Source organism: Suncus etruscus, chromosome 1 (genome assembly GCF_024139225.1).
Source record: "Suncus etruscus isolate mSunEtr1 chromosome 1, mSunEtr1.pri.cur, whole genome shotgun sequence".
Taxonomy (NCBI): domain Eukaryota; kingdom Metazoa; phylum Chordata; class Mammalia; order Eulipotyphla; family Soricidae; genus Suncus; species Suncus etruscus.
Genome location: NC_064848.1, coordinates 88,029,548 through 88,043,838, shown reverse-complemented (window position 1 = coordinate 88,043,838; position 14,291 = coordinate 88,029,548). Strand labels below are relative to the sequence as shown.

The following is a 14,291-nucleotide window of genomic DNA, read 5'->3' as shown; positions in this document are numbered from 1 at the left end:
ACAAATTGTCCATCTTTGTCCCTTACAACTTTTCTGAGTCTAAAGTTGGTGTCATCAGATATTAATATGGCCACCCCAGCTTTTTGAAGGGTGTTGTTTGCTTGGATGATTTTCCTCCTTGGATGACTTTCCAGGCTTTGATTTTGAGTCTTTGTTTGTTCTGACTATTCAGATGTGTTTGTTGTAGGCAACAAGGCACTCTGTGTCTTTTAATTGGTGTATTTAGTCCATTGACATAGAGGGAAATGATTGTCATAGGATTTAATGTCATCTTTGTAGATAAGTTTGTTGTGTTTGCTGGTCTCTCTTGTCTTAAAGTAAACTTTCAGTTTTTCCTTTTTTTTTTTTTTTTTTTTTTTTTTTGCATCTATGAAGTTTCTGAGCTGTTGCTTATCCATGAAGCTATGTATCCCTCCTTCAAACCTTAACATGATTGGGGCTGGGTGCTGTATTCTTGGTGAGGCATCCATTTCATTCAATCTTGTCACAATATCCCATGACTATTTTCTGGCCTTGAGGGTTTCTTGTGACATGTCTGCTGTAAGTCTTAAGGAGGCTCCTTTGAATGTAATTTCTCTTTTTGATCTTGCTGCTTTCAGTATTCTATCTGTATCTGTGGGATTTGTTATTGTAACTAGGATGTGTCTTCGGGTGTTTTTCTTCAGGTCTCTTTTAGCCGGTACTTTTCAGCATGCAGGATTTGATTGCTTGCAGTCTTTAACTCTGAGAGTATCTCTTTGGTGATGTCTTTGACAGTTGATTCTTCCTGGGGATCTCCTACCTGGGCCTCTGGGACTCCAATGATTCTTATGTTGTTTCTGTTGAGTTTATCAAAGACTTCTATTTTCATCTGTTCACATTCCTTGAGTACTTTTTCCATTGTCTGATCATTTGTCTTAAGTGTTTTTCCCAGTTTCTTCTGCTGTATTGCGTTGTTCTGCATCTGATCTTCCAGCACATTGATTCTGTCCTCAGCTGCTGTTACCCTGCTGGAGAGGCCATCCACTGAATTTGTCAGTTGAGCTACCATGTTTTTCAGATCTGTTATTTCAGTTTGGAGTTTTCTGAAATCTGTCTTTGTGGTCTGTTCAGATCTATGCTTTCTTTAAGTTCTTCGAACATCCTCCATATTTCTATTCTAAACTCCTTATCTGAGAGGTTAATCAGATGGTTGGAATTTTTTGGCTCATCAGAGCTATCATCTTGATTCTCTGTGCATGGTGTTTGCCTGCAAGGTTTCCCCATTGTCACACTTCTACTGTGATTTTTTTCTGCGTGTTGTGGTGGGGTTCATTGTGGCCTCAAAGGACAGTTTTTTTTTTGTGGGGGGGGGGGTGCCTTCTGAGCCCTCTGAGAACAGCTTGAGGGATTCAGAAAAGAGACACAAGCAAAGCCAACAGGTCCCTTCAAGTTATCACAATCAAGAGCACAGCAGGGAAGAACCTCCACAGCCAGAGGAATCAGCTCTCTGTATAAATGAAATTCTAATGGCAAATAATGGGATGTGGACTAAGAAGAAACTAACTTAATAAATTCCTATTAAAATATGAATACATATATAAGTATCATATATATGTGCTACTGTCTATAAACAAAATCTCATTAATCTATAAAATGAAATAATAGAAACTGATAAGCATCCTACTGGTTTCTTGATGTGATCTCAAATGATTAAAAACAATAATATTAAGGGCCGGAGAGATAGCACAACGGTAGGGCATTTGCCTTGCACACAACTGATCTGGATGGAAGGTGGTTCAAATCCCGGAATCCTATATGGTCTCTTGTGCTTGCCAGAAGCAACTTCTGAGTGCAGAGCCAGGAATAACCCCTGAGCACCATAGGATGTGACCCAAAAAACAAATATAAATAAATGAATAAACAATAATTTTAGATGATAAATTCTGAAATATTAAAATAATTAGTAGCATCATAATTATATTAATGTGAGAGAAGTAGAATGTCTATCTCAAATACAGGCAGAGAGGGAGTGGGGAAGGAGGAAGATGGGGGCATTGGTGGTAGGAAGGTTGTACTGGTGAAGGGGGTGTTCATTTTATGAAAGAAACTCAACTACAATCATGTATGTAATCCTGCTGTTTAAAGAAAATAAATTTTAAAAAATAAAGTGAAAAGCTATACAAAAAATAGAAAACTCTAACTAGTAAAATGATTGTATTTATGAATTAAAATTAGTAAAATTTTTGAAGAGACTCAAACTTTATCATTAATATTTCATGCTAAGTCCAATAATATTTAAAGGGGTCAGAGTGACAGTACAATGGGTAAGCCTTGCATGTGGCTTACCCAGGTTTGATCCCCAGCATCCTCTGTGGTCCCTTTAATCTCAAAAGGGGTAATTCCTGAGTGCCTTACTCATGAGTATCAATAGGTATGGCTCCAAAGTCAAATAAAATAGTAAGTTAAATATTTGAAGTTCTGTATAACTTTTAAGAAAAACTTACCTATTAGAGTGAATCAGTATTATATTTCCAATGAAAATACTAAATTGAATAACTTATTTCAACTAATTATTATCAGTAGAAATAAGCCACCAGCTCTATAAATACTGAGTTTTAGAATTTTTATGTTAGATTTGTGAGATGTACAAAAAAGTATGTTGGTCCTAAAAAAAAGTTAGAAACAAAAATACTCAAATAAAAAAATAATATATATATATATTGTGCTTTGAGTTTTGTGAAAGGTTTAGATACACATAGAGCAGTACACATAGAGCAGTATTAAGCATAAGTTTTGGTGTTTCTCAGGGAGACAATGTAGTACCAGGGATTGAACTCAGGATCCCAAATCCAAAAATACATGCTTGAGACACATGAGCTAGTTTCCTCAACCCCCTGAAATTTATATACTGTAGTACCAAACAGTTTAAGGTGTTTAAGATTGTAACTAAGTTTTATTTAAATATGTAACTAAATATTATTCAAACCTTTGTAAAAGTTTGATTAAATTTTATTAAGAATGCTCAAATATATAGTAAATATATATTTACAAATATGAAGCTAAGAAAATTGAATCTATTTTAAATATAAAGTCTTTAAAATAATATACTCCCCTGATGAATTTTTTACTCTTATAAGCATAACTATGCTCAAGAGCACCAAAAATGTCATAGTAAACAAAGAAATTTTAATGTTTTAAAAGAGATTATTCAGACTCCCTTTAGAAAGTAATTTATTGGTTATAAACATTGAACTCAAAAGTAAATAACTCCTTCTAAAATAATGTGAAATATAAATGATTCTTAATATACTTTATACTTTTGCATTTATATTTAAATTAAGCCTAGTACAAGTGGCTTTCAATGGATTGGTGACAGAAATTTCCTGTAAGTGAAAACTTATTGTTACTTAACCCATAAAATGCATATTCCACATGCAATAGTACTATTATAAATGCTTAAACTGAATACTGTCATTATTAAGTAATGATCTTTATATCTTAGTGTTCCACAAATTATTTTTCCCATTAATACTAAACTGTGGGTATAAAAGGTTTAAATATATTGATGTGTAGTTTAGCTTTGAAAATCAGTCATGATCTTATATGGGGTAATTAATGTTTTGATTTGTTTTTAAATTTTCATATTTTATTATAAAAACTTGGTTTGTACTCCCACAATATGTAGCTAGGTAGCATAAAAATTTTTCAGGCAAATATGTTTTGAGTGAAAAAGTTTAAGAGACTGATCTAATATCATTTTATCAACATGTTCTAGATTTAGTTTGGAAATAAATAGTTTTATAGTCCACTTTGAAGTGGTTTCTCATTAACTATTTTCATTAACTTTGTGAAGTTATTCATTAACTGTTTTTTCAACTCTGTAATCCTCAAAAATGTAGCTATATTTAATTTATTTTTATATTTTAAATGATACTACTGAACATTCTTTTTTATTTTTTTACTATGGAACACTTATGGGAAATTAGGTAGTTATACAGAAAATGTATCTTTCTTTGAAAATAACCAAGTAGAGTGTTTAAAAGTAATTGTTTATATAATCTTGCATTTTAGTCAGATTTTAATTTTTGTAAATGAAAATATTTAACCATTGTAACAAGAACGAAAATATAAATGCAAACGTTAATTTATTATTACTAATGACTCAATGAAACTATATTAACCTTGGAATCCCAACCTGATATGGCCATTCTTTGTTCAGAACTCAATGCTATTCATTGTAATAATTCTCAAAGTAGAGTCATAGCAAACAAAACCCAAATATTTAAATTATTTAAAGTGTATAAGTTCCATAATTAAATATCTGTGAGCACCTGTTTGTGCCAAGCATAGAACTCGGTCCTAAAAATAAAGAAGTAAAGGAAAGATGAGGCCTCTGCTATCCTGGAGTTTATATTCTAAAAGGAGAGAGAAAAGAAATAAGTGAAAAAGCACAAAGAAGTTTAAGTCTTATTGAAGAAAATAAAAATATCTTAGACGGTAAAGCCTACAAGCCCAATTTAAATGGAGATATAATTTAATTATATGTACAAACCTAATTTAACTGGAGCATAGTTTTCTACAAAGGTGACCTTTAGACACAGTAATCAAGATATAAAGAATCACTCATGAAACACACTTGAAATTTCAGGAAAGACACAGGCTCAGAGTAAAAGAATGGAAAACAATTATACAAGCTACTTGGGGGGAAAAAAAGCTGGGACTGCCATACTTATATCAGATCAAATTACATTCAACCTCAAGATGTTACATGTCAACCTCAGTGACAAGGATAGACACTACTTATTGATTGGGGATAAACAGACTAATTCTGATCAATATTTATGCAACAAATGTAGAGTAAGCAAAATATGTAAGGCTTTTGCTCACAAACCTAAAGAAACATATGGACAGAAACGTGATAGTAGTGGAAAATTTCAACATGCCACTATTGCCACAAGACAGATCTACTAGGCAGAACATTAGCAAAGTCATAAGAGCCTTAAATGAGAAACAAGAAGAATTGGGCCTTTCATTCTCAAAAAGCTGAATACACATGCATCTCAAGTGCACATGGAACTTTCTCTAGACTAGATCACATTTTAGGACACAATTCTAACTTATATAAATCCACAAGTACAAGGTTTATACCAAACACTATATCAGAACACAATGCCACAGAGATCAAAATTGATTGTAGAAAGATGTGGAAAAAGTCTAACACCAGACTAAACAACATGCTGCTCAACAACAGCAGGATCAAAGAGAAAATAAAGGAAGAAATAAAGAGATTCCTTAAGATTAATGTTTATGAAGAAACAGATTACCTAAAATAATGGGACACAGCAAAGGCAGTGATTAAGGAAAACTCATAGCAGTATAGGCCTACATTAGGAAAGATTAAGAAAAAATCAACAACCTAAAGGCACACCTTAAAAAAAAACAAACTACTCATATAAGTATCTGGGAGAAAGAAAGATCAAGTATACTGATGCCTACTACAATAGCAAACATGAAGACCACAATATTTGTAGCCAAAAAATAAATTCCTTATAGCACATTACTTGCAAATTCTATTTTTACTATTTTCTTGTCAAGTATTAGATGTACAGAGAACAACCCATATCACTGTCCTTTTTTTAAATATAAACACATATTACATCATGACTTTAGTGGTAATTGATTCAAAGAAAAATGGTTGACTATTAATGCCTTATATCCATTGAGTCACTTAATATAAAACAAAATATTAAATGTTAAATTAAATGTTAAATTAAAGATTAAATGTTAAATTAAAACATTAAATGTAAAAAATTTTATTTAGTTATCATTAGAACAGACCTATGAAGAAACAGATTACCAAAAATAATAAAAACTCTGTGTCTTCTTATTACTAAACTGATCCAGGAAGGATATCAAGACAAGACTAAAATCTCTGTATTTAGTATGGCATACTAAATATGATGATGACTTCACAAAAAGTATTGCAGGTAAAGTCCTTATCTTGTATGGAGCCACCCAGGTTCATTCACTGGCACTGAGTGCCCTGAGCACATTAAAGAGTGATATTTTGGTGCAGAACCAAGAGTATGTACTGAGCAATGCAAGGTGTGATCCAAACTCCACTGTACCTTAAAGAAGGATAAGAGTGAATTTTAGAGAAGTGAATCATATTCCTTTGCCAATTTTCAAGTGTACCAAAGCTAATCACTAAAATTCTCTTTGAGAGCAATATAGTGAAAAATATTCGTTCATCTGTTAAAGGATCATTTGTTTTCAAATTCTACATAGATAATTCTCATGATAAAGACAGTTTAGTATAGGAATTAAAGATACGTAGTTTTATTAGTACATACTTATATTGGAAAAAAAACTTAAAAATGAGGAATCACAGAAACTGAAATAATACAATAAGCTCAACCTAAACTGATTTCTTTCTTTTATTTTTAAGTTGTTTTCTTTTTTTTTTTTTTTTTTTTTTTTTTTGTGTTTGGGACACACCCGGTGACTGAGCACAGGGGTTACTCCTGACTGTGCACTCAGAAATAGCTTCTGGCTTGGGGAACCTTATGGGACATTGAGGGATTAAACCATGGTCCATCCTACGTCAACAAGTGCAAGACAAATGCCCTGCCGCTACACCACCGCTCAAGTCCCAGTGTTTTATTGTTCTTGTGGTTGTGCTTTAAGTTACAGTTCCGAGTGTCATATTTAGCAGTGCTTGTGTTTGGGGAAACTGGCAATGTTGCCAGGAACAAGTCAAGGGGATATACTCTGATACCTCTACCTTACATATCTCTCGTAATTTTTTTTTTATTTTGGTGTTCTTCCAAAATGTTCACCCCTTTCCTTTGGATGGTTTTCCTGATAATTTAGTTCTTCATAGTGTTTCTGTGATTACTGTGAAATATGACTCAGTCTATTGTTATCAAAGATGGTTTTTTCTATGAATGCATTTATTTTCTCTCATCAGACTAAACAGATTTTTTTGTTCTTCATCCTTCCCTTCAATTTTTCCTTTGCTTATTTGTTTTTGGGCTACACCAAGTGGCAGTCACTCAGGAATAAATCTTGGTGATGCTCAGAGGACCATGTAAGGTACCAGGGACCCAACCCTGGCATTATGCAAGGCAAGCGCCCTATCTGCTGTACCATTGCTCTGGAATTGTCAGTCTTGCACATGGCTGACCTAAAATGGGCCACAGTTCGATCACCCAAGCCAGGAGCTATTTCTGAGTGCACAGTCAGAAGTAACCCCTGAGCATCACTGGGTGTGGCCAAAAATATAAAACAAAACAAAAAAAGAATTGTTAGGTGTATTATAAGCATCTGGAATTTTTAGATTCCAAAAAATATTTCACTTCCCATTAAAAAAAAAAGAACAAAAGGACTAGGCAAAGCAAAAACAGTCATGTTGAAGAACAAACTCTTAAAAGTCAAAGACAAGTTATAACTTGATAGAAAAGTGTTACAGTGAAAAGACAAGCAAGGAACCTCAAAATTAAAATCTTTAACTTTTTTTCCTTTAAGGCTCTCTAACTTGCTTCCCCATTACCTTCTCACCAGTTCCCATGTAAGATTCTACTTCTATCAGGAAACTTCCAGAAATATATATCCCTGTTAATTTGTTATCTCTACAAATTATATCATTTTTGTTTTCTGTTATTGTTGTTGTTTTTGCTTTGTTTTGTTTTGTTTTGAAGTCACCCCTGGTAGTGCTCAATAATCACTCCTGGCACGGCCCAGGAAACCAGACAGAGTCCTATGGATTGAACTGGGGTAAACTGTACAGCAAGGCACACAGTTTTAGACTAGAGCGATGGCATTATTATGAATTCCTAGCACTGAGTTATCATGTGAGTCATCACTAGGTCTCAGTGTCCTTAAAATAAGTCATAAGTCATAGTAGTCTTCAATTTTAGGGAAATACCATTATTGTTCTATTTAGGGACTAGATTAATTATTCCTAATTTCAAAGACTTCCTTGAATTAACCTGCTAGATGCCATATTACCTATCCAGACATAGAAGGTGAGTACTGGCTGTCCTGTTTGGGAACAAGTCCATGGAATATTATCTTCTTAATTAACCACTGAAGTAAATGGTCATTATAAAATCAATTTTACTGCTCAGTAGGATCCATTTTATATCAGTGGGTAAATGGCAAAGGCTGGGCTCTTATTATCTCTCTCTGTCTTTTCTCTCTCTCTCTCTCATTTCATTCCTCTTTATGTACTTACCTTCCTTCCTCTCTTTAATATTTGCTTACTTTACTGTCTTTCTTTCTTTCTTTCTTTTCCTTTCTTTCTTGCTTTATCCTTACTATTTAAAAACTCCTTTTAACAAAATGCTAAGTCAATTTCAGCTGTGTTTAAGAAAATGAAGACAAAAAGATGAAATACTTGAACCAGAATATTACTACCAGAGCTTTCTCAGTAGCATTAAGGTGTTAGTTACACAAGATTTTTTCAGAAATCTTAAAATACTAACTCTAGAGGATAATTAAACTTTCATAAGTTTTGTTATTATACTACAGGTAACATTTAAGTATGAGAAAATTTCAAAACATCTATTTTTGTGTCATTTTGAGCTTTGAAGGATCTATAAGCATATTTATTTTCTGATAACAAAAAACTTCCAAAGTGAATTCTGAGTCACTGAGCTAGTCAAATAAATTAAAATTAATATTCACATTAATAAAATAAAAGCCAAAAATTCCCTGTACTAATGCAAATCTCTTTGTGAAACAAGTTCTATTAAGAGTGATTAGTACATTTCAAGCAGATAACTAAGAAAATATTTCAAGGATTTAAATTATTTTACCACAACAAATTTACATATTTATTGATTCTTTTACAACATGTTTCCAAATTTCAAAGCATATGTTCATTAATATTTTAGCTATTTCTTTTGATATATGCTAATATAACATGATTGTCTCCTCACTGTGATAAAATAGCAAGAAGATGCTTGTGAATTGAGCGTAAAGTGAAGTGAATGAAATGGCAGTTAATGCCAATTTCATATAAAGCAAAATTAAAAACTGGCAATTTTCAGCAAATTGGCATAAGCACCCATGAATCAATAAAATGGTTTAGACAACCTCCCTAAAATATGCCCCTCCGCGCCCAGAAAATGTCTTTCTCAAAGTTTCAGTTACTCAGATGACTCTGGTATGTTCACTTGTACTAAGAATCTCTGCCTTGTGTATAGGTCATGAATTCTCACAATCTTACTGAAGAAGATATAACATCTTAATTTTGTAAGAGGAAAGAAAAGCAATAGAGATTAAGTAACTTAATGAGGCTACTCAAATTTTCAAAGAACTGAGGAATCTAACCTATTCTTACCATTCATCTTTGAGATATATGTATATATACACACACACACACATATATATATATATATATATATATATATGAAGACACATATATACATAAGAAGAGTCAATAAAGCCAGCTAACAGCTCTTTACAAGCAAAGGAGTACTTCTAGGATACTATGTGCTTTCAAAAATTATTTGCTGTTGGCAGAGAGATAGTACAGTGGCAGGTTACTTGCCTTACACATGACCAGGCTAAATTCAGTCTCTGACATGCCATATAATCCCTGAGCCTCATCAAGAAAGATCCCTGAGTGCAAACAAAGCAAGGATTAAGCCCAGAGCAGCTTCAGTATGGCTCCTCACCCCACTTACTATTTGCTTAAGAATCTTATTAATATAGAGAACACAAATTACTCCCTTAAATATACTAGAACTGAGTAGAGATCTATAAACTTATATTTAAAAGTATGATTAAGAATTCCAGTTCTTTTAATGTGTAGATTGCAAATATGCAAACAAGCATAATTTGAAAAATCAATGTCCTGAAATAATGGCTTCAACTACAACTCTAAGGTTAACATTCAAAATCCTCTTCAGAAGACACTGGTATACCAAATTAAAAGCAATTTATTTTTAAAAAAAAGTATCATAAAGTCCAATGCAGTATAAAAAAGTAACTATAGAAAATCAGTTAAAAGGGAAGTGGGATTTCTACAAATGAACAAATCTGTCAAGGAAATTACTTTGATCACTAGTCATAAGTCTTATTTTAGTTAAAGTTTAACTTTAATTAGAGATTTAGGAAATAAGGGCATTCTTCCTCCTTAAATAAAAATTGGCTGATCTAAAGAGTCATGAATCAACTCAAGGAACAGCAGTAATGATCTTTTTTATTCAATAAAACACATTTCTACTCTGCTCATTAACTACTTAATTAATTATATGTTAAGTGCTTAGCAAGCATTGAGATGTTACTAAGCACTAGTGGTGATAATATATGTTATTATTTGTCTTAAATATCATTAGAGAAGTCTAAAGGGGCAGATGGTCAAAGGAGAATATGAGTCCAACAGACAGTACAGGCTCAATGAGGAAGAATTATTGGATGCAGAATTGGAGAACAAGCAAGACATTCATTTGGAGAGGGGAAGTAAAGCATTTTATGAACATAGGGAACTGAATAAAATGTGAATATTAGGTACATCTAATAAACAATTAGCAGTTTCCCTAAAAGATATGTCTTAATTTGTTCCTCATTGATAATATAACCCACTGCATAAAATCTGAATTTTTCAGACTTTTGAAAGAGTAACTTTATTCTGCAAGTATTCACTGTTTACCTACTATTTTCATGCACTGTGCTTGGTGTTGGTAGAGTAATAATTCAATTTATCAATATGTAATATTAAAGTTCAGAAAGAATTCTTAAATACATGTCCTCCAACTACTCAGAAGAAAGTATTCATATCAGTACAACTTACTGGCCTCTCGGAATGTTATTAACATTAATTTATATAGAAAGGAAATTGAACATTCCTAGGCAAAAAAGAAAACCTTATCAAATAATACTGAGGAGAAATGTTCTACTTTCAGATAAGGCGGCAAAACTATGTAAACTATAGTAAGCAAAACTATTCACAAAACATTTTTTTAAGTTTTAGCCCTTTTCATAAACTAAGAAATTGAAAACTAGAAAGAGATATATACAAAATTACAAAAATTGTAAGCTCCAGAATTAAGTCCTAAACTTAGATCTTACCCTTCTAAATCATCTTAGTTATTATATTTCAAGGCTGCTTTCATTTTTATCACAAATGACTAAAATTCTGGTTAAACATTTGATTTTGCTTATATATTATATAGGTTTTATATAATTTGCAGGAGGAAATCACTATCTCTATTCCTTCCTCCCAAATAAAACAACAGTATTAGTGTGTGTGTATATATTTATATATATATATCAACTTTTCAAAGATTATCTAAGAAAACTGCCAAGATCTTGTGCAAAAACAAAAAAACAAACAAAAAAAAAACATACTTTAATCTGGTACTCAAAAATTTCTCTTCCTATAAAAGAATCAATTGCCTCTGAAGCAACAAGTTTATGTTCTCTAAAAGTTGCATTGTTTGCATACAAAACTAGTCTGATGAAATTTCACTTAAAATTAGTTGATTTTGATATTTAAAAATTGGTTTGATTAAAATAAAATGGAAACCAGCTTCCTTTCCTCAAGGTTTTTCATGAGAAAGAAATTTTTTTTTCATATTGCTCTTGCAACATGGTAAATGTACTAAAAAGCCACCTGACTTTTTTAAAGAAATGTGGCAACCATCAGCCCCACCGACAGACAGAACAAGAAAGGCAGGAATTCTCTGTATGCCCAGGAAAAGTGGCATTATGACAGAAAGTAAAGTGGTTATGGAAGTCAGACTAAGTCAATCATCCCATAAAAGGCTAAAACTACAAATAGTATATTGAGGTTGAATGCTTAGAACCTAAGTGCAGATCTAACTGAATTCTGACCATTAAGACATGCAAATATTTTGAACTGGGAGAAGAGAAAAAAAAAAAAAAAAAGACAAGTACTCCAGTTCAACCTATGAATTGTGCTCCAGTTCTAAATGTATGAAGACAGAAATCTTTGATTATGTTAAACTGGGGTAAATGATGTTTGAGGAGGGAAAGAAGTAATGCTATGAATAAATTTCCTGAAAGGAAATTTGCTTGGAAAAATAAAGGAAGATGGGAACCGGAACCACCATGTTTGATCTTTTCTTCTTTTACTTATTTTTGGGTCACTTCTGGTGGTGCTAAGGGTTACCACCAGCTCATTATTGGGAGAGGACTTCTAGCATTCTCAGGGTATCATGTGGTACCAGGAACCAAAACTGAAACTCCCACAAGCAAATTACGTACTCCAGTCCTTTAAACTACTGGACATTTGTCTGATGTTTCAACAAGTGTTATCTACCTCACTTTAAAATAGGACCAATCAAATAGCATTTTTAATGAACCAGAATAAGGAACATGAAAAAAGTTACAACAGTAACACTAACTCATTATTATTGACAAGTCAGAAGAAGAACTTTTCTGCCAGTTAATAAACACATTCCAAAAAATATGACTTTAAATACAGAATATGTTTGAATGGCAAGAAAACTGAATAAGCTATTTTAAAAAGTCTAAAATGCCAGTCAATTATAACAAGCTATGACCCATAACTAATCTACTAATCTATCTCAATAATGTGAAAAACCTTGATAAATATATGTTGGCAGGCTACACCCCTCAAAGGTAAGGGAACAAAAGATCCCACAAAGTGTTGGAGAGATAGCACATTAATACAGTGCTTGCCTGAAATGTAGCCACCACATATGGTTCCCCAAACATTGCCAAGAATTATCCCTGATCACAGAACCCGGAATAATCCTTGACACAAACCAAAACCTCCTTCCCCAGGTGACTATCAAAAAACCAAGACTCATATAAGGAATTTTATATAAGACCTCCTTTAATTCTTCAAACATGCTAAAATCTTTAAATATGCTAGAATCTTTGTCTTACAGATGACAAAACTTTTTCTCACCAAAACCAATATAAACTTAAGTAAAGGACTGTAGTATGGCACAGAGCTGTTTTCCAACACCTGGTACCCAAATCTATATTCTTTTCACTTAACTACTATACTGGCTATATAAAAATCATTTTGATATCAAATAATAAGAAATATTTCAAAAGATACATAAAACACTTGCAAGTTTCTTTAAGAAATCATGCCTATGTACTTTGGCCATCCCAAACATCTAAAACTTAAGTTGCAAAGAATTATTCTATATAGTAGTGGCAAGGGATATCAGAAAAGTTTTGTTTCCATGATCAAAGTTCACTAGCAAAAAAAATATTAGATGACTTAAAAAAAGTACATAAGAGATAAACCAATACTTTAAAGTGGAGGAGCTAAAAAGACTTTCAAGTTCAGTTTAAAATTATTTTTAACTCCTATGTGTCCAATGCTAGAAAGACAATAATAAATTAATCACATTCTATATGTCCTAAGAACACAAAAAAGTATAATTACAGTACATATAGTTCAGTATAAAGCTAGAAGAATGCAACTTAGGAGAAATAGATTTAACTCAGTTAAAAGACAGAAAAGAATCTGAACTAAACTATGTCTAAAAATTTATCTATTCCACAACACTAATGTATGTATACAAAACATATCAAGATATTAACTGTATAATTATGTGTAGAAGCAAAAATATAGAAAAATATATAGCAATCAAATAGAGGAAGCTAAATAATACACTAAAGAGTTATTAAAAATGAAGGAGCACAGATATGGAACAGCATTAAAATGGCATTAATACTATTTCATATAATGAATTAAAAAAGAGGAAAGAATTCAAAAACTGTGGTCCCACTTTCACTCTAGTATATAACATTTTTCCTGTAATTCTATGAATATATATAAACTAAGCATATGTAAAAATGGAAGAAATTACTTTCCCAAGGTCAAGGAAACAATGACTACAGTTTGGACATTCACTAAGGAACAAACTAAGGAATTAAAATTTTAGCACTGATAATATTTTCTAATGAGTAGTTTTAAAATTATTTAAGTTTTTAAAATAATTTTTAGTACCTATTTGTATTTTTTTCTTGGATGTGGGGGACTGGGCCACATCTGATTGTGCTCAGAGTTAATCCATACCTCTGTGCTCAGGAATCATTCTGGGTGATACTCAGAAGACAGTATGTGGTCTCAGGGGTCAAATCTGGGTTGACCAAATGCTAGATAAACATCTTACTCAATACATTCTTTCCAGTCTAAAGATATATACTTTTTGAAAATATTTTTTAATTTCCCCATTATAATAACATATTGACCTACACAACTTTAATATTATTTTAGAATAAAGTAGTTTCAAAGATCTTTCTTATTCTTTTCTTGTTTTTCCCATTTAGAATCCTATGAAAATAATTTTCAATGCCCTACACAAAGAAGC

General features: G+C 32.2%; 1 protein-coding gene and 1 pseudogene across 1 annotated transcript in view; one reads left to right on the top strand and one right to left on the bottom strand.

The window, feature by feature from the left end:
* Positions 1-14,291, bottom strand: part of PPP1R9A (protein phosphatase 1 regulatory subunit 9A) — a 316,932-nt gene that overhangs the window by 273,946 nt on the left and 28,695 nt on the right.
* On the top strand, positions 11,561-11,911 carry LOC126012706 (60S ribosomal protein L36a-like; annotated as a pseudogene).